This window comes from Colossoma macropomum, unplaced genomic scaffold, assembly GCF_904425465.1.
Source record: "Colossoma macropomum unplaced genomic scaffold, Colossoma_macropomum, whole genome shotgun sequence".
NCBI lineage: Eukaryota > Metazoa > Chordata > Actinopteri > Characiformes > Serrasalmidae > Colossoma > Colossoma macropomum.
Window position 1 is genome coordinate 17,373,066 of NW_023494796.1, and position 23,763 is coordinate 17,396,828.

General features: G+C 38.9%; 1 protein-coding gene across 3 annotated transcripts in view; it reads right to left on the reverse strand.

Annotated features, from left to right (window-relative positions):
- trim2a (tripartite motif containing 2a) overlaps window positions 1–22,989 on the reverse strand; it is a 52,625-nt gene extending 29,636 nt beyond the window's left edge. The window contains exon 1 of one of the 3 annotated variants that reach the window (XM_036582989.1): window positions 22,914–22,989. The gene's annotated coding sequence lies outside the window, so the exon portion shown is untranslated. Of the gene's footprint in view, window positions 1–1,467; window positions 2,160–10,842; window positions 10,971–22,913 lie in introns of those variants that run through there. The other 2 variants (XM_036582988.1, XM_036582987.1) reach the window with 2 other exon arrangements.
- Between the last annotated feature and the right edge of the window lie 774 nt (window positions 22,990–23,763).

Genomic DNA, 23,763 nt, shown 5'->3' on the forward strand with positions numbered 1-23,763 from the left:
AGATACTTGTAATTAGTGACTGACTCAATAGGCTGACCTTTAATGGTGGTCAAACAAGGTAAGTACACTCTCCTAAAATCAAATGACATCTCTTTAGTCTTAGAAGTATGTAAGAGTAGACAGGCATCTTCACAACATGCACTGAACTCATCTAAGACAGGACTACGTACTTCTTTTTCTCCTTGGATAAACAGTCACAACTGATTGAGCAGATTACTTGACGTATATTTGGCGACAATAACAAGGATAATATCCACCAGACTTTTGTCACCATGCTGTACTCTGGCTCTTGACTTCACTTGTGGGTTTTATGCATGTCTTGCATTATCTTGTGATTTTCTGAAATAGTATAACCAATTCAGAGATGATAAAACCCACCCATGTCAAACAAAGGAAGGCACGCAGAGAGGAAGGATTTTTATTCTGCCTTTGGTCCGTACAGACCTCTCTGGTCCATACTGCGTTGTCACCTCAAACGAACTGTACCACAGTTCAAGCAGTTTCCTACCAAAGCACAGACTTAAGAGAAGGATTAATTCAGAGACAGGAGACAGAAAAGGCAGACTCAGCAACAGGTTCCCTCCAGGCAGGACAGCCAAGTGAACTGGAAAGAGCTGCTCATTTAGCCTGTTTCTCCAACTCACTGACTCATATCTGTATGAAGCCCAAATGAACATTAACTACACTCACATTGCAGCCTGCCCTGTGGTCAGAATATGGATGAGCAGAGAATACAAAGGAATAAAAGACAGGAGCACCATTTTGACTGTATGTGCACAGGAATAAACCAAAACGGTCATAGAAATTACGGTATGTCTTAATTGTTAGACCTACAAACATGCTATTAGGGTGTAACAATTCATGAAATTCATTTGATACAAATGATATGTACATAATCTATACAATGGGGTCTCGATTCTACACATTTTATAAAAAACAAAAATAAAGAGTGGCTCATATTGTGCGTCATGTTTCCATTTTCATTTCGTCAGACATTCAGCACCATAAAAGTACAATGTTTGAAATATTAGTGTCCCAAACTACTACTACCCACAAGCTAATCACACTAGCCCCAAGCTAACACATTAGCCATGAGTTAACATGATAATCACAATACAACCATACAAGACAATACAGTATGACATGATGCAAAACAATTCAATACAATACAATATGATGTGTTGTATAGTTACATGCCTACTTACTATAACTGCACGATATGGCAGTAAGTATAGATTATATATTGTAATTGTAGTATGACAAGTTAAAATACGATAAAACCAGATGATTTCCAACAAACTTAGGGCTTAAATCATATTTTCTGTCTGGAATATTACTACGTTACATGGAAAAATTAAGGACTTAATTTACCCTGAAACAGACATGTAACTGAACCATACATTTCAATTTTCATATGAAAACAACATTACACATTTAAGCAGCACAGTTAATATAGCATATACTCACTTGTCTTCACTGAAAAGACAGATGCTTCACACCAGCTTGTTTTCCTCTCATACACTAGATCAGCCAAGCATTACATCACTGCCAGTCGTCCCAGCAGGCTTGTTATGCTATGTTAAGTTCCACTACCCTAACTGCGCTGTTCCACTATGCTAACTGCCCAGGTCTTTCCAGAATCCTGAGCTCAGCGGTTTCAATCAGACCTGGCCTGGTATATCTGCCCTGGCAATGGCCCACACGGGCCACAGACAACAGCTCTGACCAGTGTAGTGTTATGATGACTCAGGACCTGACCACAGCTGTCCACTGGACTACTGCGACAAAAACATAAACAAGAAAGGTGAAAGGTGGGGGCAGAGGGGGGACTGTTTGGGTGTCATACGCTGTCTACTGTTACTGCCAAGAGGCTGCAAGGCCAATAAACAGACGTTGACTGAGGTGGAGGCATGTTCAAGTTCCCTCTAGTCACACAGGGAGGCATTAAGGCTTCTTGCAAGGTCTGCATGTCCATTTTTTAATGTACTCACATGTCAAATAATATTCGGTCACATTCAATGACTTGATAAAGTGTGACAACATTTAAGCCTTCAACAAAGAAATAAACTTTGGTAAGTTGTTCAGCAATGAAATATTGTTAGTTTTTCCCTAAGCTGGTCAGCCTGCTCTAATGAAGGCAGAATACTGTATAATTACAGAGAATAAAGAATATAGACCAATTCAAAATGAGTAATGGTAACCTGTGGGACAGCCAGCGGTGACGGTATGATTGGGCCTAAGCCCACCAACTTTTATCGTTGGCCCACCTATTGATGCTCAAAAGTAATTTTCATGTAAAAGTTTTATGAATAAATAAATAACAAAAATATAACAATCGAAATTCCTTTTTAACATCGACCAATCAATAATTCTGTTTTACAAATAACTATAACTGTGAGGGTTTTGCTAAGCATTACTTTCTTCGGAGCCACCAACACAACCTTAAATGCCAAGCTAGTTCCGGTGCTAAAGAGCTTCTCATTATGCTGGTAGGAGAAGTATTAGCAGTGAGGACGTCAAAATTTTGAAGATATTTGTAGGGAGGACTGATATGTGGATTAAAGGCAGTGTTTGAATGACGCTTAGCAAACGCCTCAGTGAATATATCTCTATATCCTTTTCCATTGAGTGCCTAATACGGCAGAATCTGTGTAAGCAAACATGAAGGGGAAACGAAAGTTTAGAGTGCGAAAGAGGTCCAGGAACTTTGCAAGAGTGAAGTTGTGTGAGAGGTTCAGCCCACCTGCAAATTTGTCGTGCTCATCCACGACAGCAGTCTTGGCACCGCAGCTGGGTGCAGCACTGTCTCTTTCTTCGCCTGGTTGTATTTGATAGGCACGGATCTCAAAGCTAACCACACAGTGAAAATAGATAAGAAGAGCCTGCTTTTAGCACTGGTTATTGTTGAGCTTGTATGTAAGAAAGAACCGTGTTCATTTTGCTGCATAAACTGTGCTGCTGTGTGTAATCATCAGCTATATCAGTTATTCTTCATGTTCAGTTTTCCTTTAGTTATCATCCGTTTGTTGTGTGTTTCCTGAAGTTGTTTTTTCTACCCTCTTTTTTTCTCTTATCTTGCTTTTAATTAGTGGAATTTTAGCAGCAGTAGGAAAAATTATCAGCGTTCAGATTAATTGGTGGGTAGTTTGGTAAAAATGCGTGAGAAATTTCAAGTTGGACATGAAATTACACAGAATTGCACAAGTCTCAGGACCAATGCGTGAATTTATTATTAAAATAGTAACACATGTTTTAATATTACACCATTAACTGTGAGAGATGCTGATCCTAAATCAGCAACAGCTTTGCTAGTCTACCAGGTCTTGTATGGTTGTCAGTCCCATTTTCACCTTTTTTCAATGATTTTACTTTGACTTTGCACTACCTTGTGCAGTCAGATTACCTTATATCTATCTAATCTCTTCAGAAATACAGTATGTGGCCAAAGGTATGTGGACACCTATATAGGTTTGTTGGACATCAAGCTGGTTGCTCCTGGATGCATCCATTTCATAACAATAGCACTTACAGTTGACCGGGGTACATCTAGCAAGACAGAAATTTCAACAACCTGACAGATGGCATCCCATGACATGTCGCTAAGCTCTTCAGTATGATCCATTCTACAGACAATGTTTGTCTACAGAGATTGCAAGGCTATATGCTTGATTTTATACAGCTGTTAACAATGGAGGTGTGTCCATATACTTGTGGCCATATAGTGTGAAAATGAATAACCTGTACTAAAGGCCATTTTCATTGACTTTTGCACAGTACTGTATTGTACTGTATGCACAGTAGATACCGAAGTATCAGTGGGCCTCAATATTGACCCATGTTATTGACTAATTAATAGATTGGTCAGGTCAATGTGCATAGCACCCACTTTTTTTTTTTTTACATTAAATCATTAGGCGTTAGCATGAATGAACAGTTATTGTTTGACATATACCTTTTCAGAGAAGACATAATGGAACACGCACAGGACAAAAAGCACACAAAGAGTAGGTGATAACAGGCAGTGTTTACAGACCGTCTTGTGCAACTCCCAGTAGACTAGTACTACTCCGTTGAACCTGTTTAAACTGTGCGCACTGTAAAACTGTAACTCAGTAGACTCTCCATAATGAATAACACTATAATCATCCACCCTGACTCCTCACTGTAAAATACATAGTAACAGCTGACAGAATTCTAATGCATGAAGAACCAATTTAGTGAAGAAGACAGAAATACACTGACACATGCGTTCACGTGCACCCACAAACACTTCAGATGGTTTGGCTGAGCTTCTTCCCTTGTTGGCGCGGTTTTGTTGGTTTGGATCCAACTCTGATCTTATAGTCAGAGTGGAGACTCGTGCAGGCCTACAAAACACACGCAGTGTCTGTACAAGGAAGCAACTCCCTAACAGATGAAATGAATCAAGCATTGAACATCTAACCTCACTTATCCATCACTCTTTGACATGCCTTGAGCATAAGCATAGGGCTAAAAAGGAACCTGTCCACTTCAAACATATATTTAGCAACAGCATAAAAAATACACCCTGTCACTCAAAGATGACGGAATAACCATTTAAACTCCTTCAGCTGAGTGACAAGTAGGAGGACAGACGGCTTACACACTGTTTCCAGGCAACAGCAGTGGTTCCTGTGCTGTAATTGGCCATGAAAATCACCATAATTAGCATAATGTGTCAGGCAAATGACTAACATTTTTGTCTTCCCACTCTGAAACCAATGGAAACTACACTTTATGGAAAATGCTACGTTTAAGTCAACAATTCATCCACTCCCATACAGAAAAAAAAACAGCTTAATCAGTTGCAATTGTAGAAACATAACCTGCCGAACTCTTACAACACTGCTCAAACAGTATTCAGGCCTCCCTTATTTGGTCTAATGTTTCACATTTCTTTCAAAATGAGAGAACTTTGGTATTATTCAAATTGCATAGCGTGAAAGGATATTCATCTTTTCAGGTATGATATGTTTTTCAATTCTAAGGTTCCAATTTGATTTTTGATATGTTTGTGTTAAAAAACACATCTACAGAGCTCTGATTGTACGCCACATTAGTTTGGCCCAGATAAACTGAACTTTACTGAGTTCAAACAAATGAAACCCCAAAATTGCAACCCCTGTTTTTAAAGCAACTTTCTAAGCGAAAGAAAAAAGCCCAGTCATTTAAACATGGGTAAGTGTAGCATAAGCCCCTCCTCCCACCTGCCCACTTCAGTTTGACAGGATGCAGTTCTGGTCATTGACAGTGGTTCCCATGAAACACGATAAATGAGAGAACTTTGGAAGAAACCAAGATTGCTATGCAATTTTACATTCATTCATTAATTTCATTGAAATGTTCATTTTTTTAATTTTGTACTAGTACTGTCTTGAAATGGTTAAATCCTTAAATATTACTATGTTTATGTGTTTATTCATTTAATAAATTAAAGAATATAGTAAAAACATAAACTTCTCATTCATTCTTAAAGGTAATCTCACTGCCATACACACTGCAACCTAAAAGCCAACTGGAAAATCAAAATTGATTGAATATGTTTATTTTCTTAGATTGTTTCATTTAAAAGACAAAATTGTTGTTTTGGCCATCTGAAGAACATGTAGTGATTTTTTTGGCTAATTTAGCCAGAAAAAAATAATTTTAACCAAATAAGTAAAAGTAATCCAGGGCACACTGGACACTTTTATGTGACGACCTGAACCCAGTCATGTGAACAAAAGCGCCCATCAGGCTGCCGAATTAAAGACACCAGTGGTTTTTATGATGACAGGGACGAGCTCATATTAGCAAAAAAAGAGACTGATGAGTGAACTCTATCTCTCTCTTTCTCTCTTCCATGCATGCTTAACCTTTACCATCCACCCAACCCCCATCATGTTCGCTAAATCACACAACATGGTTGTGGCGCTGTCTCTTGACCCCTTGCTGTCTGCCCTTCCCCCTTCCCTTTTAATCAACTCAGGAAAGCTTATAATTGACTTCTGTTTGTACAGTGCTTTTTTATATTGTCCCAAAGCAGCTTTAAAAGGGCTACAGTCTAGGCCCCTAATGAACAAGCCAAGAGCAACAGTGGCAGGGAAAACCTCCCTAAGAGCATAAGGAAGCATAAGCATGCTGAAAACGCTGAAAAGAGCCAAGACTCAAATAGAGAGTTTGATTAGTTAAAAGGTTAATAGCTGATATATTATCCAATAAAAATTACATTTTCCAATCTGTTAATGGGATTACAGCTGATTACAACTATAGTTTAGCATTCTATGAGTCTATGATCACCATTCTTAATGCTAACTTTTGGATAAGGGGTACAAAGCCTCCCAGCATTGGGATGTGAAGCAGAGGAACCGTGTTCTTTGGAGTTACGGAACACAATCAAATACTTTTGGGATGAGTTTGTGATCCAGAACTGACTATCCAACATCAGTAGCTGACCTCACTAATCCTCATAACAATGTTCCAACATCTAGTGTAAATCCTTCCCAGCAGAGTATAGACTGTTCTTGCAGCAAAGGTGAGACAAAGTCCCTATTAATACTATTGATTTCAGAAGAAACACTGAATGAGTCTATTAGATTGGTCTACAAACTTTTGGACATACAGTGTATGCATTACAGATCATATTATTAGTTATTGGTATGAGTAGCAGCCACAACAAGATGTTAAATATGTGCATAAGGTGGATTTACAACTGTAAAGTGCATGTGAAGTGCATGTGAGCACTGGAGAGTAACACAAAGAAAAACAGAGAAAGCTGGACATTAACAGCAAAAGCAGCCTGAAACCCCAGAGAAAAACATCTAGTGACTCAAAGTGAAAGTACATTTCATAAAATGTGGCACAGTATTGTCACCACATAATCAAAATAGAACAGATTTCCTGTTTCTATAGTTGCAGCATAGCTAACAAAGACAAGTCATAAGTCACCACTATTACAGCACACAGCAAGATAAGCGTAATGATGATGCAACAGTAGCCAGGCTATGTTACCATAGAAACAGAATTCCATTGGTGGTGAGGTCATTAGCTGATCCTATGACCTCACCCTGGTCTTAACAGGGAGTCCAATCAGGACAGTAAAGCAGACATTCACTAATGCAGCACAGCTGTACCGCTACTTTCTGACACATGTCCGATATGCACTAGGCCTACAGCTTTCACTGGAGAAGGCCATTAGAGTAAATGCATGCATGCTGTCCTTTCACAGCTACAGCGATACGCTGCCAAGCTGCTGCTGAATCTACTGTAACATGAGCAGAATATCCATAATGAAACTGCAGCAAAATTATTGAACAGGTATGAGCATAGTAGATGTCCAAAAGAAGAGTTAAATGACAGACTGAATCACTCACCAATCTAGTTATTGGTCAAACTGATCCCATTCAGAAAAGTAATATATTTGCTGCTAAATATTGTAGAAAAGGTCCACCAGCATTAACTGGAGTTACATGCAACGTCCCAACCCACATGTTAATACCAGTCTAAAAACTAATGGGACAGTATTAAAAGAGAGAAGTACGAGTTATAGACACATTCATTTCAGAAGAACTAAAAATACTATGTGTCCCTGCCTGCTTTCCTTCCGTCATGTATGTAAATCAGGCTAGTGGGCCTATCTGCTTCCTGGGTAACTATGAAAAGACACACTGATGACAGAGTATGGAATTCATCCTGCAATATTTTGCAGCTACAAGTGCATCTATTCCAGCCTCTCTGGAGGAGAAAATAAGAAATAATAAATAACTTAGCTAAATAATGGCAATGTATTCAAGAACAAAATATGAAGCAAAGTGTCCGGATATTATAAATGTGTTTTATTTACAGAATATATATTGAATTTAAATGCTGGTTTGATTTATGGTCAGCCCCTGGGGAGTACGTCTGAGATCCCCATTACTGTCTTCAAGATTAACGTCATGAACAGTGCGACCACACACGCACACACTTTGTCATATCTGAGCACTAAATTTTCCTTGCATGGGCGTCAGACTGCAGTCTGGACTTACTGATAACCTCCACTCGCACACCAGGACGTGGGGCATGCAGTGCTCACTGAAACTGGGGGACTCCTTTCTAACCACACTCAAAAGGCCATGGACAAGGGTGTGGAGTTAAAATGAATTACGACTAATTTAAAAACAATGCTAAAGATTTTAGACCCTAAAATGCTTTAACACTTCAAAAGGCCAGGGCCCACATGCTTTTATAACCTAAGAATAGCTCAACCAGTTTCCTTTGGAGTCCCTGTAGTTACTGAATAATAGGCCTTAGTATATATTAAGCCTGGGATTTTAAAGGGTTAAAGCAATGGCTAAAAAAAAAAATCTCTTAGATTAAATGTTGTTGATTCTTTTCGCTCCAAATGTAGATTGGTGTCCAAAATTGGCATTTTTTAGTTTTGCACTGGAACTACAAGGCTAACGTAGCTAACAAGTAATGGAATCCTATGTATTTTTGGATGACTTGTTATATCGTTGTAGCTCAGATGCAAAAATAATGAAGCAAACTTCAGACACCAAACATGTCGTGGCTGATTATATTTTGGCAAAAGGAAAAACTGTCAGATTGATCAACACTTTATTTGTTAATCTCTTGATTCTGCATAGTTTCAAGGAAACATTTGTGATCTCATAACAGCAACGTCTGGGCACAATGATGAGTCTGGGCTAAATGTGGGTGGAAAGGTAGACTTATTAGGGTGGGAACAAACTGAATGTGAATTTTCTAAACAAATTCAAAGCCTTACGAAGGCAGAGCTCAGAAAAGGCGCTCATCAACACTGTCCAATGGACAGTAAGCCTGTCATTAGCCCATGGATGTAATGTAAGTTAGCACTGCAGAAAACCACCCCCAAAAAATCCAGTAAAGTACAGAGATGTATGTCATGTGTACAAAAAACACAATACACACAGTAAACAACAGTTCTATTAGTCAATGAAAGCGTTTCGCTAGTTAAATGGAGCATACCCTTGTTTGCAGTGGCTCTCACAGCAATCCAACACCATAAGTTTAACAAGTCTCCAGACATGTACTCTCATTACAATATCACATCTGGCCCTGCGAGACCAGATTCTGCACAGCTCTAATTATATACTACCTAGTGGACTGGCTCAGAGAAACAAAAGCAAAACAAAAGATCGTAAAGTAGAATGTCCTTGTGCAAAACAGCAATCTTGCAAAACAAGGCAACTGAGCTGTAAACGATACAATACCTGAACTACCTAATGTAAAACCTTACATAGCATGTCTCCATTTTCAATCACCCAAAACTGAAATGTCACAAAAGCACAATGATATATATGCAAAACTCATTATCTGACACTATGCATCAAGGTCAACTTGATCAAGCATCAATCAAAATGGACCTTTTTGGTCATTAGCTCATATCCCTGGCCATGTCAAGCATGAGCTGTCATACTATACCATGTAAAGGACAAAATTCTGGTCTTTGATACAGGTGTAGTGGCTTACACTCGCATCTAAAACTTCTTCTGAGGTTTTATAATGTCACAGTGCAACAACAGGCACAGAAAAATAATATTAACAAATACTGTCACATTTTACCTCCCTCACCTATCATGAAGAGAAAATGCTCAGGTAGCTCGGGGACCCTTACTAATGCAACATATCACTGAGAAACACACCACAGTACGGAAGAAAGATGCACTGCAATTTCCAATTTACCCTGACTTTAACAACAATTAGGTTACTGTTTAAATTTCTTCATGTTTCACCATTTTCGGGGAAAGGCAGTAAATGAAAGATGCTGTGAGGGCAAAACAGTTTTAAGTATCTATACTGTACTAAAATTGTTCCACTCTTACTAACTTGAGGAGTGGTAGCCATTTACTAAGAAGGTCATATAAGGATATCAAGAAGATGAACTGCATGTGATGATTGCTGTGAATGTGGTAGTAGATGGTGATGCAGGCTGAAACCCATACATACATACAACCCATACTTACAGACACATCTGTATGTGCACTACAAATATATCTAATACATGAACCATTAAATTAAGAAAATTACATTATATGATTAAGAATATGCTGCCTCACATCGAAGACATTGACTCAAGTTTTAAGGAAAGGACTTGGCCTAAAACATCTATTTTTAAAAGGCCATTCATGTTGGAGGGGTACATGTAGGTCGTTTTTAGGCAAAGTAGTCCCCAAAGAAAGTTCATTTTTCCAGATTTACCTCTATGTAAAAACTCAGAAGACTTGTGTTTGTTCACTGGTGGTTTTGGGTAGTAAATAAAATAGCCAATTAGCTATATTTGTGATCCAATTGTGACCCCTGGTTCCATTCACCACCACTGTAAAGAAATCTGAGTCAATAAGTTTCTCTACAATGAACCATTTTACATCAGACCCCTCTGAATGACTTTGTTTACACCTCAGTAATTGAATTATACTGAAAGACCAGTAGAATTCCTCTTTAAATCCACACTCTGAAACATCTGCCCAAGACACTCGCTCTCCTGTTCTCTATGACATCCAAACGACACACTAACGGGCCGTTTCATCTCTTTAGCCCCAAAGTTGTCGGAGCGAAAGAGCCTGTTGCATAAAACAGGATCCATGGGGACAAACTGAAGACATAACGTACACATTCTGTTGTTAAAGCTCAGGGAAAAACAGCGAATTAACGACTTGCACTGTCACTTTCAAGCAAAACACTCTAAGGGCAAAAAAAGCTGAAATGCGTCCATCTTCAAACAATCAAACGGTCAAACCTGACGCCAGCCTCAGCCTCAGCGCTCCCCTCCGTCGCTCTCCCTTTCCCCAGTTTTTTCTTAAAACGTTTTTAAACACTTACGTGAACTCCATGACTGCTTTCATCCTCTTCTCTTTTAAAAAAAGAAGCAAATAAAACCAGAAAGCCCGTCACTAACTCTTTGCCTAACGGCTCGTCTCTACGCCAACATACGAGCTGTCAAAAAGCTCGAGCGCCGAGGGGGAGGGGCTTCCTGAAGTCGCCTAAATCTGTCCAATCACGGGGCGTCTCTGAGGGTTTGGGCGGGGCCGTGTTGATACGAATTTCGACCTGTGTCAGAACAGGCAGGGTGACCTGAAATGCACCACAATGGAGGGATGGTAATTCTGAACAGTTGTAAATAATGAAACAAGAATGCTTATGATGTGAAGCAAACCTGCTCCATATGTCTAAATGTTTGTAGACACCTGCTCATCCACCGTTTCTTCTGAAATCAAGGGGATTAACAGAAAACTATATATATATAATATATATATACACATACATACACATATATATACACATATACATACACATATACGCACACACACACACACACACGCACATACATACAGGTGTATATAGCTCCCATACTCGGTGGAGCTCCATCACTCCAGAGAATGCAGTTCCACTGGTTTTACTCCCCTCTAACCAACGCTTGGCACTGCACATGGTGACCTTAGGCTCATGTGTAGCTGCCCCTATTGGCAATGCTTTTCTAGGCATGCACCTCAAACTAACTGAATTCACTAATCAGAAGGGGTGTCTGAATATTTTTGGCCATGCATACGTCCCACATTTCTGCAAAATTCTTATGGCTGTTTTGTAAAACAGAAACAATGTGTTCTTGAGTAACACATGTCAAGTGTAACATTTTGTATTACTTCCTAATAAATGATGAAATGCAAAATGATGGTGAATTTGATTACTATTGATTAACTCAAAATCTGTATTTATCAGTATCAGTATTTAAATACAAGTATCATGACTGTCATTGCTGTCCTCAAAGAAAAATAACAAGTATCTCTATTTTTTCATTTGTCATTTTTGTACATCATTTGATCACAGCAGCTGCTCTTTACATTGTGTGCAAATTTCATGATTAAAACAGAAATGCTTCAAAATAGCTTAGAATAAAATCTTTCTGTGTTAACTTACATTAGAAGCAAAGGACGTTTTGCCTTCTCCTGTAAAGCTGCAATTTTGGAGATACTTATTTTCTTGAACAGTGACATTTTATTAAATAATATGAACTAAAATTTAGAGACATCTGTTTTTTTCACAGAAATAATTAGGCCTTCCCTGAAGGCCTTGAAGGCACTGAGAGTTCCCTACTGACATTATATAACAGATCCTCCAGTTTACTTCCCAGACAGGCCTGCTATTATATGAGCAGTTCAGTGGCGATGCCGGAATTTCGTTTTAGGGGGGCCCCGATAGGCAGGTGGGTGCAGCTTGGAAGCATTATGTCCCAAAAACACTACCACAGTAAGGTTGATCACCACCAACTAGCCTACATCATTATAGCTACCATAGCCTGAGAGGTAAAACTTGAAACTGTAAACACAGCACATGATTGCTGACCTCACAATCAACTGCCTAGTTACTATAACAACTAACAGAATACCGCAGTGACAAAAGCTGATTAACCACAGGCCTAACAAGCAGGGTAATGCTGTGTTTACATGTTGGTGTTGAAAAAAGAAACATCATTCTGGTCCATATTGTCGAGCTGGTGTATAAACTGTGACGATACACGACCAATAGTGGCACGGAACCAAGGATGCAGAATGCAGAAATCTGGGAGGCCTCGATTCTAATTGGGAATCCAGGCACCCCCACAGCTACGTCGCTGGAGCAGCTCTACAGAAGGATGCCAACATCTACAATGATGTATAATCACATAAAAACAAACCAAACAGAAAGACATGGAAGAAAACTGTGTGTTTTTGTCTTAGCAGGTTACCTCATGCATGATTACTTGGGCTGTCTGTGGTTAAGCGCCAGACGTCTTGAAATAATCAGATGAGATAATCCTGACCATTTCTGTCTGGCTTTTAATTAAGTCAATACAAAGTGTGCTGGGGGCTCATCGCAAGAACTGAATATATGTAGTCCAGGGTTATATCTGATGGACAATTAAATTAAACATTTTTCATATCCAATACAGGCCTTAAAAGCATAAAAATCATATCCAAATAACTCCTTCTGATTGCAATGCAAACAATTCTTTATCAATTTGAACCCTGTATACTTTGCCTACCAACTGGCTACTTCAGCAAGTGCTTACATGATGAAGGTTCTAAATGTTTCACTGTCAGTTGCTTTTGGAATTTGAATAAAAAAAAATGTTTGTTTCAAGATTTTGTGTTTATAACCCAATAAAATCTGGAAGTCATTCAGATGTGCAACATTTAAAATCCTTTTATTTTATAGCCACTTTTAATGTTTGTGTTTATGTACCAAAATCAGTCGTAACTTATTATCTAATCTATCTTTATCGCTTAGAATTAAACAGACTATTGTTTTTGCTGCTGGGCCTTTAAGACTAGTATATGTAAATGACCTCTGTCCTGACTGGCTTCACGAGTCAAAATAAACTTTAGCCACTCCTTTCAGAGGTCTGGATCCTTGAAAAACTGAAATGACACATTTGCATCTAGGAACAGTACGTTTAATCCAGTCCAATAACTTTGCTGCAGACTGTCTGCAGTAACAACACTTCATATCACTTCAGTGAGCGAATGGGTGAGGCTAAACTGCTGTAGGCTGAGTCATGTGGTTGTGACATCACAAACACATTTCAAAACAGGCTGTTTTGGCTTCCATATATGGGCTGCATGACCTGGGGGGGGTGAATGCTACATTTCACAACTTTAACAATATTTACATTACACATCGAAATCTTTTGTTAGAAAATTCAGTTATTCATGATTTAGGCCTCTTCAACAGCCATTCCGACCAAAATGAAAAACATAAACATAGCTACATTTGTCAAACATGTCTACTTGCCTCATACAGTGGTGTCTTGAGAGCGAGATTTTCTGGTTAAAAGACTAGGAAACACCCTTCTAAGGCTAATGCACAAAGAAGGCTAGGTAGTTAAATGTTACTGCTAGGAAGCTAAATATCACATCTGTATTTATGAGCCTCTACGTTAGTGGTACATCACTTGATTTCATTATCACTGTAGGGGATTGGAGGTTTGCATGCATGCTGGGTATTGTAGTGAGAAAACACTGATGGAAGAAAACACAAAACCGCAAATTCTGTTAAATGAGGGATACAGAACGCTGCTCTACTGAACATTGCATAACATAAAAACTAACATTTTAAATACAAGTTTTAGTCTGGAATGTCCCTTTAACTTAGTCTTTAGGGCCACTTGCAAGTCTCTGCTCTTTTCCAGAGTCTCCAGCATCTCAAGAAAAGATAAAACAGTGACATGTAGCTTCTCTTCACAATGATGACAATGCTTGACACTTGTTTAAACGGTGAGCTGGGTGAACTACAGAAGCAGTGTTCTGATTCAAATCCCTCAGCATTATCAAACAGACAAGATTTGCTGAGTCATACTGAGGCAGTGTGGGAAACTGAATAATCGTCCTGGAGTTATCATCAGGCCTCTGGAGCTTTACGTACATACAGACACAAACAGAGGAACAATACTGAAAACAATGAAATAAAGAGCAAATGACTGATCTTTCTGTCAAACCTAACCATATTACAAGAACTAGCATCATTACAAGGCAATAACAGTGAACAACAAACTCTTTAAAAGACAATTCCCTCTTCTTGAGCCCAAAGCTCAAGCCGCCCTCAGCCTGTTAGCAGACTGCTGAGATACAGGCCCAGAGTTGCGTGCATTGTAAACAGTGATTCAGTGACGCAGGAATCCCCGAAGGGCACCATCATCAGAGAAACAGGAAGTGGAGAGAAGGAAAGAGAGAGATTTACAGCTTTCAGATTTCCTTCAGGAACACAATCCAATCAGTTTGGATCAAGAGATCTTTAACCTGCTAGAAAAACCAGCATCGACCAGCGTGGCTGGTCACCAGCAAAACCAGGACATGTGTTTTGGATGCTGGTCAGCAGCAATGGAAGTATATATCCCTGCTGAAAAAACAGAATATACCAACATGTACCATGCTTGTGTAAGCTGGTTTATTAGGGTCTGGTGCTGGTTTATAATATGATATGAACAGCATACTAGCATCCAGAACACCACATATGCTGGTTTTGCCGGTGACCAGCTTACCTACTAGTAAAACCAGTTTGTCTGTAGCAATGGAAGTTAGTATGCCGGTCACCACCAAAACCAGCATATGTCATGTTTTGGATGCTGGTATGATGGTCAGCAGCATTGGATAGTTATTATGCTGATCTCTGGCAAACCAGGATATGTTGTCTTTTGGATGCTGGTATGCTTGTCTACCAGTACAGCCATGCTGGTAGAGCAAAAACATATCTAATCAGGAAAAGTTACATGATTTACTGACAAGCACTCACAGCAATGTGCTACATAACACAGCTCTTACCTCAGCAAAACTTTAGCAGCACACTATCACTTCACATACTGACAGGGAAGGGTATGTGTTAGCCAAAAACAAAGATTGTGTTAAAAAGTTCCTGCATAAGTGGTTTGCAAATTTGGTACTTAACCATGATCTTTCACTGAAACTGTCAAAGCAAATGTGTTACTTAACACACAAAGTCATCAAAGGTAAGATAAAAGGTCCATAAACTTTTTAATGCTCACCATGGCAATATGATTTAACCCAGGACCCAGGACTGTTTGGGCCATTCTTAATTTACTATTACAACATACCAGTTGCAGTCGATGTTCATAACGTGTACGCGTGCACGCATGAATTGTGGATGCCTCTAGTGATAGTAGGAGGTTACGTGGGCCTTAGAGCACTCAGGGGCCCATGGGGGTCTTAATCTCACAAATAATGACAAACTTCAGAATCCTCCAGGATGGTTGTTTTTTAAAGGAGGCTCCACTAATATTCTACAGACGTGACACACACATCCCAAATGTACTAGTTACAGAATATCTACAGGTTTAGTTAAAGCAGCACTATGTAAGATTTTCTTGTTAAAACTGAAAGTAGAATTAATGAGGAGAAATATGGTGCATGCACTGCTGTGAGTCACCCTGTAATGCTGGGTGTTCTATGGAGTCTGTATAAATCTAAATGATATAGAGAGGTTGACAAATAATTGATTTGGTAGATAAAACAATAAAATGCAACATAAATGTAAATTATAGGCCCTTTAATGGCATCACCGTTAATGCTTTGGAAGCAATGAAAACATACAGAAGAAGAAACTCTTGCAACGTTGAAGCCTCCTGGAATGAAGGCGCTGCTTTTTTACATCTTGTAATTTGAGTATAAACTGATACACCTATGAAAGCTTCAGAAGCACTTTGCTTGTTTTACAGCTGATGAAGGATTTCCTTCCCAAACGTCCTGTTCCTCTAGAAGCTTAGTGTACTGTTCTTGTGATTGTGCATGCATGATGACTGAGAGAATAGTTAAGGAAATGAGAGAGAGAGAGAGAGAGAGAGAGAGAGAGAGAGAGACAGAGAGAGAGAGAGACAGAGAGAGAGAGAGACAGAGACAGAGAGAGAGAGAGAGAGAGAGAGAGAGATTAATAACTTTTTCCTAGGCTGATGTGAAGAGAATAAGAGGAACTTTGCTTGTGTGCCATGGAGATTATGGACCAAACAGACAAGAATAACTGTTGTGCCACATTTAGAAATGCTGATAATCACTGAATGAAAAAATATAATGTATATAACTTTAAAGAGAATTCCACTAACTTTTCTAAATTTTCTAAAGTCAATCAGTTTGGCATAAAAAAAGTCATCCAGAGTGGTTTAATGTGAAATGGCTTATTGTAGAGAAATGTACAGACTCAGATTTCTTTACAGTGGTGGTGATAGGAACCAGAAGTCACAATGTCTACAATGCAAACATTTTTTTTACTCTGCAAAACCACCAGTGAACATACATGAATCTTACTAAAACATACTAAAAGCTTCTCCAAACTTCCATTTTAAGAAGAATGTTCTATGAAAGTACTAAGATTATTTATTTCTATAATTTTTGACTTACTTTAAGTAATTTCATGCAGTGAAATTGTCTTATTCTGCTGGCAGATATGTTCATATTTGAAGCACTATTTCTTGAAAAAAGCAAAATTATCTGGCAATTTCATAAGATAAAACTATGAAAACTATGAAAAGATAGAAATAAGTCAAATAATCTTAGATTGTTCATACAACAAACCCAAACTGAGATATAAGATACATCCACTAGATTTAAGAGGTCCTCACCTTTTTAATGGCTTTGTTTAATGCCTCTAAAAGCTACTATACATATAGCTTTTGCACAAAACTGTTACAAATACTCTGCCTGATGCCCAAGACCTAAAACCCTCAAACCTTTCTGACCTAAAACACATTTTTAAACACATTCATGGTGGAGGGGCCCTTGCAGGACATTTTGAGGCAAAATAGTCTGCAAAGAAAATATATTGTTTCAGATTTAAAACTATTTTACCATCAACATTCCATATAAAACTCAGAAGACCTGTGAGGGCTAACTGGTGGTTTTGGATAGTAAATAGTATGGCTATATTTGTGTTGTAGACATTGCAACCCCTGGTTCCTATCACCACCACTATAAAGAATTCTGAGTCTCTACAATGAACCATTTCACACCAAATCACTCTGAATGACTCTGTTTACTGAATTATACTGAAAAACTCAAAAATATGTCAAAAGTTGGTGGAATTGCACTTTATAGAAGCCTAGTATGTCAATTTACATAAAGAGCTAGACTGTAGATTATAGAGCAGAATATCCAGCACTGAGTAAAACTTCAGCACCCTCTCGTGGTCGGTGCAGAAAGAACACCACTGAAAAGTTTCAGACCCATGGCTGTAAAGCCAAAAAGTCAGCATGGGAAAGTTACAGCCATATACAGATTATTGACAGATTCGGGCATTGGTTGGTCATCAGGAGTCCTGCACATCCGCTCTTTGACTGGAAGGGTGCCAACCAATCAAATTAACTGCCTATTGATTCATATCACATCACTGGTTACTAGAAACCACGTGCCTGCTTAGCCTCAAGGCCTCTGGGCTCAACAGGTCACAAGCGTTTGCAGCCTATAGTAAATCAATAAGAATGAGCAATAGTTTGCAAAGCCTAAACAACCATTCATGCTGCATCGTCAACTGCAGAGTGACTACAACTCCAACATGTGCAAGCATTTCATACACACACACACACACACACACACACACACACACACACACACACACACATACATACAATTCTTTAGGAAATTATTCAATGCATCAATCTCAACGTTCGATTCAGTTATTGTAGTACTACTTAGTTAATTTTTTTAGGAATTTGATTATGGAATACAAAGTTAATTCCAAAAAAGTTGGGACAGGAGCATGTTTACCACTGTATAATGTTTCCTTTCCTGAAGCCACCACTGAAGTTTTGAAAGCAGAATTTTTTGCCATTCTTCCATTATACAAGCCTTCAGCTATACAACTGCATGGGACCTTCATTGTCATACTTTGCTATACAGGCTGTGCCACACGTTTTCAATTGGAGACAGGTCTGGACTGCAGGCAGTTGCTGCTGTTGTAACACATGCAGAATGTGGTTTGGCGTTGTCATGCTGAAATAAGTATGGAGGCCCCCTGAAGAGGATGTTGTCTAGAAGGCAGCATATGTTGCTCCAAAACATGTATGTTTCAGTGTTAATGGTGCCTTCACAGATCTACCTATGCCATGGCAGACAGTGGCTTTTGAACTTTACACTGGTAACAACCTGGATGGTGGGTGGTCTCTGACGTCTGCACAGCACTGTAGATGAGCGCTGTTATGGCTGTCCTGTACTGTGCCTTGTTCAGAAAGCAGTCTGGGCTGAAAGACTTCTTATAACTTAACTCTGAATGGATGAAGCTAAACTACTGTAGGCCAGAGTATCTAAACGTGTTGTTTTTTTGTGACGTAACTAAAACAATTAATTCAACACATGACATTTTTGCAGCTTAAATGCCATGTATGGACGGTATGGATTAAGGAGTGAAAGGTAACACACCACAAAATTATTTTTAAACTGTACTAAAAAGAAAAAAGTGAGTGAATTTTTCCATGATGTGCCCTTTCATAGTGATCAGTGAAAAAAGCGGCATGATCATTTAGCTACTTCTCTTCCATATAGATCCACCAAGCCTAAGCTGCTAAGTGCTTTCCTTCCTCTTACGCTGCAGTGTAAAACACTGCACCGCATGCATTACTAATGCACTTCCGATTCTGCAGAGAAAGTACAGGAAGATTTACAAGAGTGGGCCCAATGCCACTGGGTGGGTTCTTATGTAAAGAAGAAAACAGCCTTAAGGACGCATCCACTGCATTTTTAAAGCAGCTCTGGAAGCTGCACTATGCTATGCTTTTATATGGTTATTTATAGAAGCTGACTAGCAGTGTATGGTGAATATTTGATGCTGTAATGGGAGAGTTTTGCACAGTACAGTATTAAGATGTCAGAGCTTCTGCTGAATGCTGTTATCAAGATGAAGGACCATATCAAACAATGTCAACAATAAAAGCCATATGAAAAATGTAAGGTTTAACGCTAACGGTACATTAAATTTAGAAATTACATTGAAAACATAGGAGTAGTTCTTTAAACCCTTCTTCTGGTCTGAAACATGAAACCAGACCAGACAGGCACGTGAGGTATTAATGGGCCTACAACATTCAGGTCAAACTCATCATTTATAATGGCCCAATCTCAATTTACATACACTTAACCTTAAAAGCCACCAGGCCCCCCGCCAAAACAAAATCAATTACCACATACAGCGTCCCCCATCAACACGCCAACCTGATGACATGTTAAATGGTGCGTTCAGCCATTTTAAAGGCTCTGAATAGGTCATGCTGCAGACCACCACCGCTTATCCAAATACCAATCTTAATGAGGAATTCCACTTATTTTTCTAAATTTCTGCATAATACAATCACTGAGGTGTAAACAAAGTCATTAATTTGAGTGTTTCCAGAGAAACATACCGGTGGTGATGGGAACCAAATGTCTGAAGAGTTTAGTGTCTCTAAAATCTCCCTCTCAGAAACATATAGCAAATGTGAAATAAAATGGCTATATTGTGTTGTTAATATCTTGACCCCAGTTCCTTTCACCAACAAACCATTTGTCACCAAACCACTCTGAAGACTCTGTTTACATCTCAACCATTCAATTATGCATTGAATTTTGGTGGAATTTGTCTTTAAAGCAATAGTTTTCATAACTTTGCCCTTCCCCTAACGTAGCCGATCAGCCAAGTAACGTTTGGTGCTTAAAATTGGCTTCTTTTGCTACATTAACCTTACAGCTACAGCATTAAACTAAAGAAGCAAACGTCAAACCCCAAACGTGTCTGATCGACTGCATTTGCTGTAAGGACAAAATTGTGTATGTTTGATTCTTTGATTTAAGCATTTGAAGGGAATTATTCATGATAGGTCAGCAGAAGACAATTACAGGTCATGATGTTCTTCAAGGTCAAGGAACATCAAGGAACATCTGTCAGGAATGTCTGGAGATGCTGCCTAATTCATCAAGTCAGTGACACAGGCAATCATTGTTTGAATAGATCAAGACAATTCCCTAGAGTGAGTCAGCAAATTACAGCCTGGTGGGCGGTTTCATAGACGTGTTTTTCATTAGAGACGTCAGTTCTGATAGTCCTACGATGAACCTGATAGATCACGTCCATTACATTAGATTACACTCATAATGATCTCCTTACCAATCGTGCGCTCATATCTAACGTCCTCTATATGAATAGCATGAATGGTAGCCATGAACGGGTGGGTGATATGGCAAACATCATGATACTTCACAATACATGATACATATCAAGATATTTAGTTTCTCTTAAGTTTGCGACCAAGTTGGAACGTACAAAGTGGATCAGCAAATCAGCACTGCTACATTTTAAAAAGGCTATGAAAAGCTATATGGTGATTTTTAAACTGTTTTAGGGATGCACTGATACCACTCTTCCCCTTTATATACCGGTACCAATACCTGGTCCTCAGTGTTTTGCTTATGCCGAGTACCAACATCGACACTAAATCTATCTAACCTACTCGATAGGTGCCTATAAATTTACTTAGACCAGTCAGAAGTAACCAAACATGTGTTGCCTATAATTAACAGTCTTGTTTAGGATTCTAGCCTTAAGCCATGATCACGACACGTTGTTTGCTTCAGCTGAACTCCATCTACTGCTGCGCACGCACATCAGAATTTGCTTCCTGGTATGTGTATTCTGTATTGCCGATAGCCACACTGTATTTAAATGCCAGTATCAGCGTGGATACTGATGTAGTATTGGTATCGGTGCAACACTGAACCATTAGAATTTTTATTTAATGCTGTTGCCATACGGCAACAATAACGTTCTTTGAATTTTCGCCTGACTACAACACAATAGTCACTTTTTATCACTTCTTTTGTGAAACTGAAGGCTTTATGTGTAAATCTGTATGCTTTTACCCCTACGATTGAATGCCTTCCTCCTGGTAGTCAGTACCTTATTTTTCCACACACACACACATCACATGTGGAAGTCTAGCATTTAGTCCTTTAAAATTGTGTGTACAATTCAATATTTATAAAACAACTCCAAGAAAAAAACCTGTAAACACAATTTGTGGGAAGTTACAATTACTTTTTTATAATTAAAACCTGTTTATATGCTAGAGGTTTTATATAACAAGATAAAATATCATCGTTGCCATATGGCAACAGCAGGCAACAATCAAACTGCAATCTGAGATGGGTCTGCAAACTGCAATCTAAATGAGTACACTGCTATTGGACACACTGGACAGTGTCATTCTCACATCACTTTTTACATTCCCATTTGATGACTTTATCAATAAAACTACTTCCATACCTTTTTGTATAGCAAAACCATTTATGCATTAAGAGACATTTTCCAAGCCGGGGTGATAAAAGTGATTATATCTTATGTATATACTTGCTATGCACAGTTAGAAATCCAAGTTTGCACTAAAACAAGCTGATTTTCAATCTGTGACTAAAACACTGAGTTACCGGAGTACTGATATTACATGTCCACACTGTAATATTTCCACAAGCAACATTACACAGGTTCCAATTCAAAGGACAGCCTACATCAAGAGCTGATGATAAGAGAATATCTAGGCCACTCAGCACTATAAATACATCAAGTCAAGCACAAGGGTTCTGAATATATGCTAAGTATGAAGATAATCACACCAAAATCTCCAGTGTTTAAAGCAACAAGACATGAATTAAAACCTCAGTTGTCAAACAAAATATTTAAGAAAATGGTGATCCTGTATTTCATTTTCTCCACTGTAATGAAGATTTTAAAACATTTAATAGTTACATGGCTCCAATTTAGCTTTCAAACTGTAATGCTGCAGCTATCTGGCTTCCTTCTGCATTCACCAGCTAACGAAATAAAAAAAAAAAAAATCAAATCAGTTGTACTTTTTTTTAAAAGTTCCTGCCACCTTCACGATACATCATCAGAAGGGGGCTCTCCTAGACTGTTCGAGGTAAGTTACCATGTTTACAGAAGATGTCGATGGTTATATTTTTTATTTTGGCCGGAGTGCCCCTTTAACACGGTGTTGAATTAACACCTACAATTAGGCTGAAACAGTGTTGAACAAACATCTACAGCATTGAATTCACACATACAAAGCCGAAGTCTGTAGTATTTAATTATTATCAAGTCCTCAGCTTCAACAGTGTAGGTCAACTCAACACTAGAGGAGTATGGCAACTCCTTGGCTGCGTCCAAAATCGCATAGGACCGTCCTAAATAGTCTCCACCATTCCTAGGTAGCACATTCACTACTATAGTGTGTACAGCAGGCTTTGAACGCAGCCCAAACTACTGCACCTGTACTCAGACCAATATAGGTAACAATTTGTCTGTAAAGGATATCTTAAATAAGAACCATCTTCATCTTCTTCAAATGTCATCGTAGAAATAAGACGATAAAGTCTAAAATTATCACTTACTGTTTTCCTGAGAACCCAAAGCTGTGATGTGCGTGATCAGCTGTCGGCGTTACCGGGCTCTGATGCCCGGCCCCTGTCCCTGCAGGCAACTTGGTTTGCTCCACTGCACGCGGACGGGTTTAGTTGTGTTTTTCCCACCCGTTTTCCGACTAATCCCGCCTCCCATGCACTCTGATTGGCTGATCGCATCCCGCCACCGCACTACGATTGGCTGATCGCATCCCGCCACCGCACTACGATTGGCTAGTAGTTCCAGCTCACAAGCAGTCCTCTAAATTAGCCAATCCTAGTGCAAGTGGCGGGATATCACCAGCCAATCCGAGCGCAGAGAAGCTTGTTTTGTCGAAATGCGGGTGGAAAACAGAAAGCGATTCCCGGCGGCTTTCAAACATTGATTGAGGCAGATTTTGTGAATTATTTATATGAATTATGTAAATTGTGAAATAAACTAAAACAAAAATAAAACAGGGAGACATTATTATAGAACAATGACTATTATTCTGTTACCAACTTGCCAAAGTGAGCTACATATCCGAAGTAAACAGTAGCCTAACATAAACTTAAAGGGGAGATCCACCAATCTTTCACAAATTCTACATAATTGAATGGTTAAGATGTAAACAGAGTCATTCAGAGTCTGAAATGCTCCGTTCTAGAAAAACTCGCTGTGTCAGAATTGTCTACAGTGATGCTAATGGGATCCAGCCGTCCACCTCTAAAAGCTCCCTCACAGAAAGTTATTACATGAAATGGCTAGACATACGCTGCCTGATATCTGACACATCGTTTGATATTTTTGTAATAAAGTTTTGGCATGAACTGTATTTTAATCCACTTATTTTAATCCATT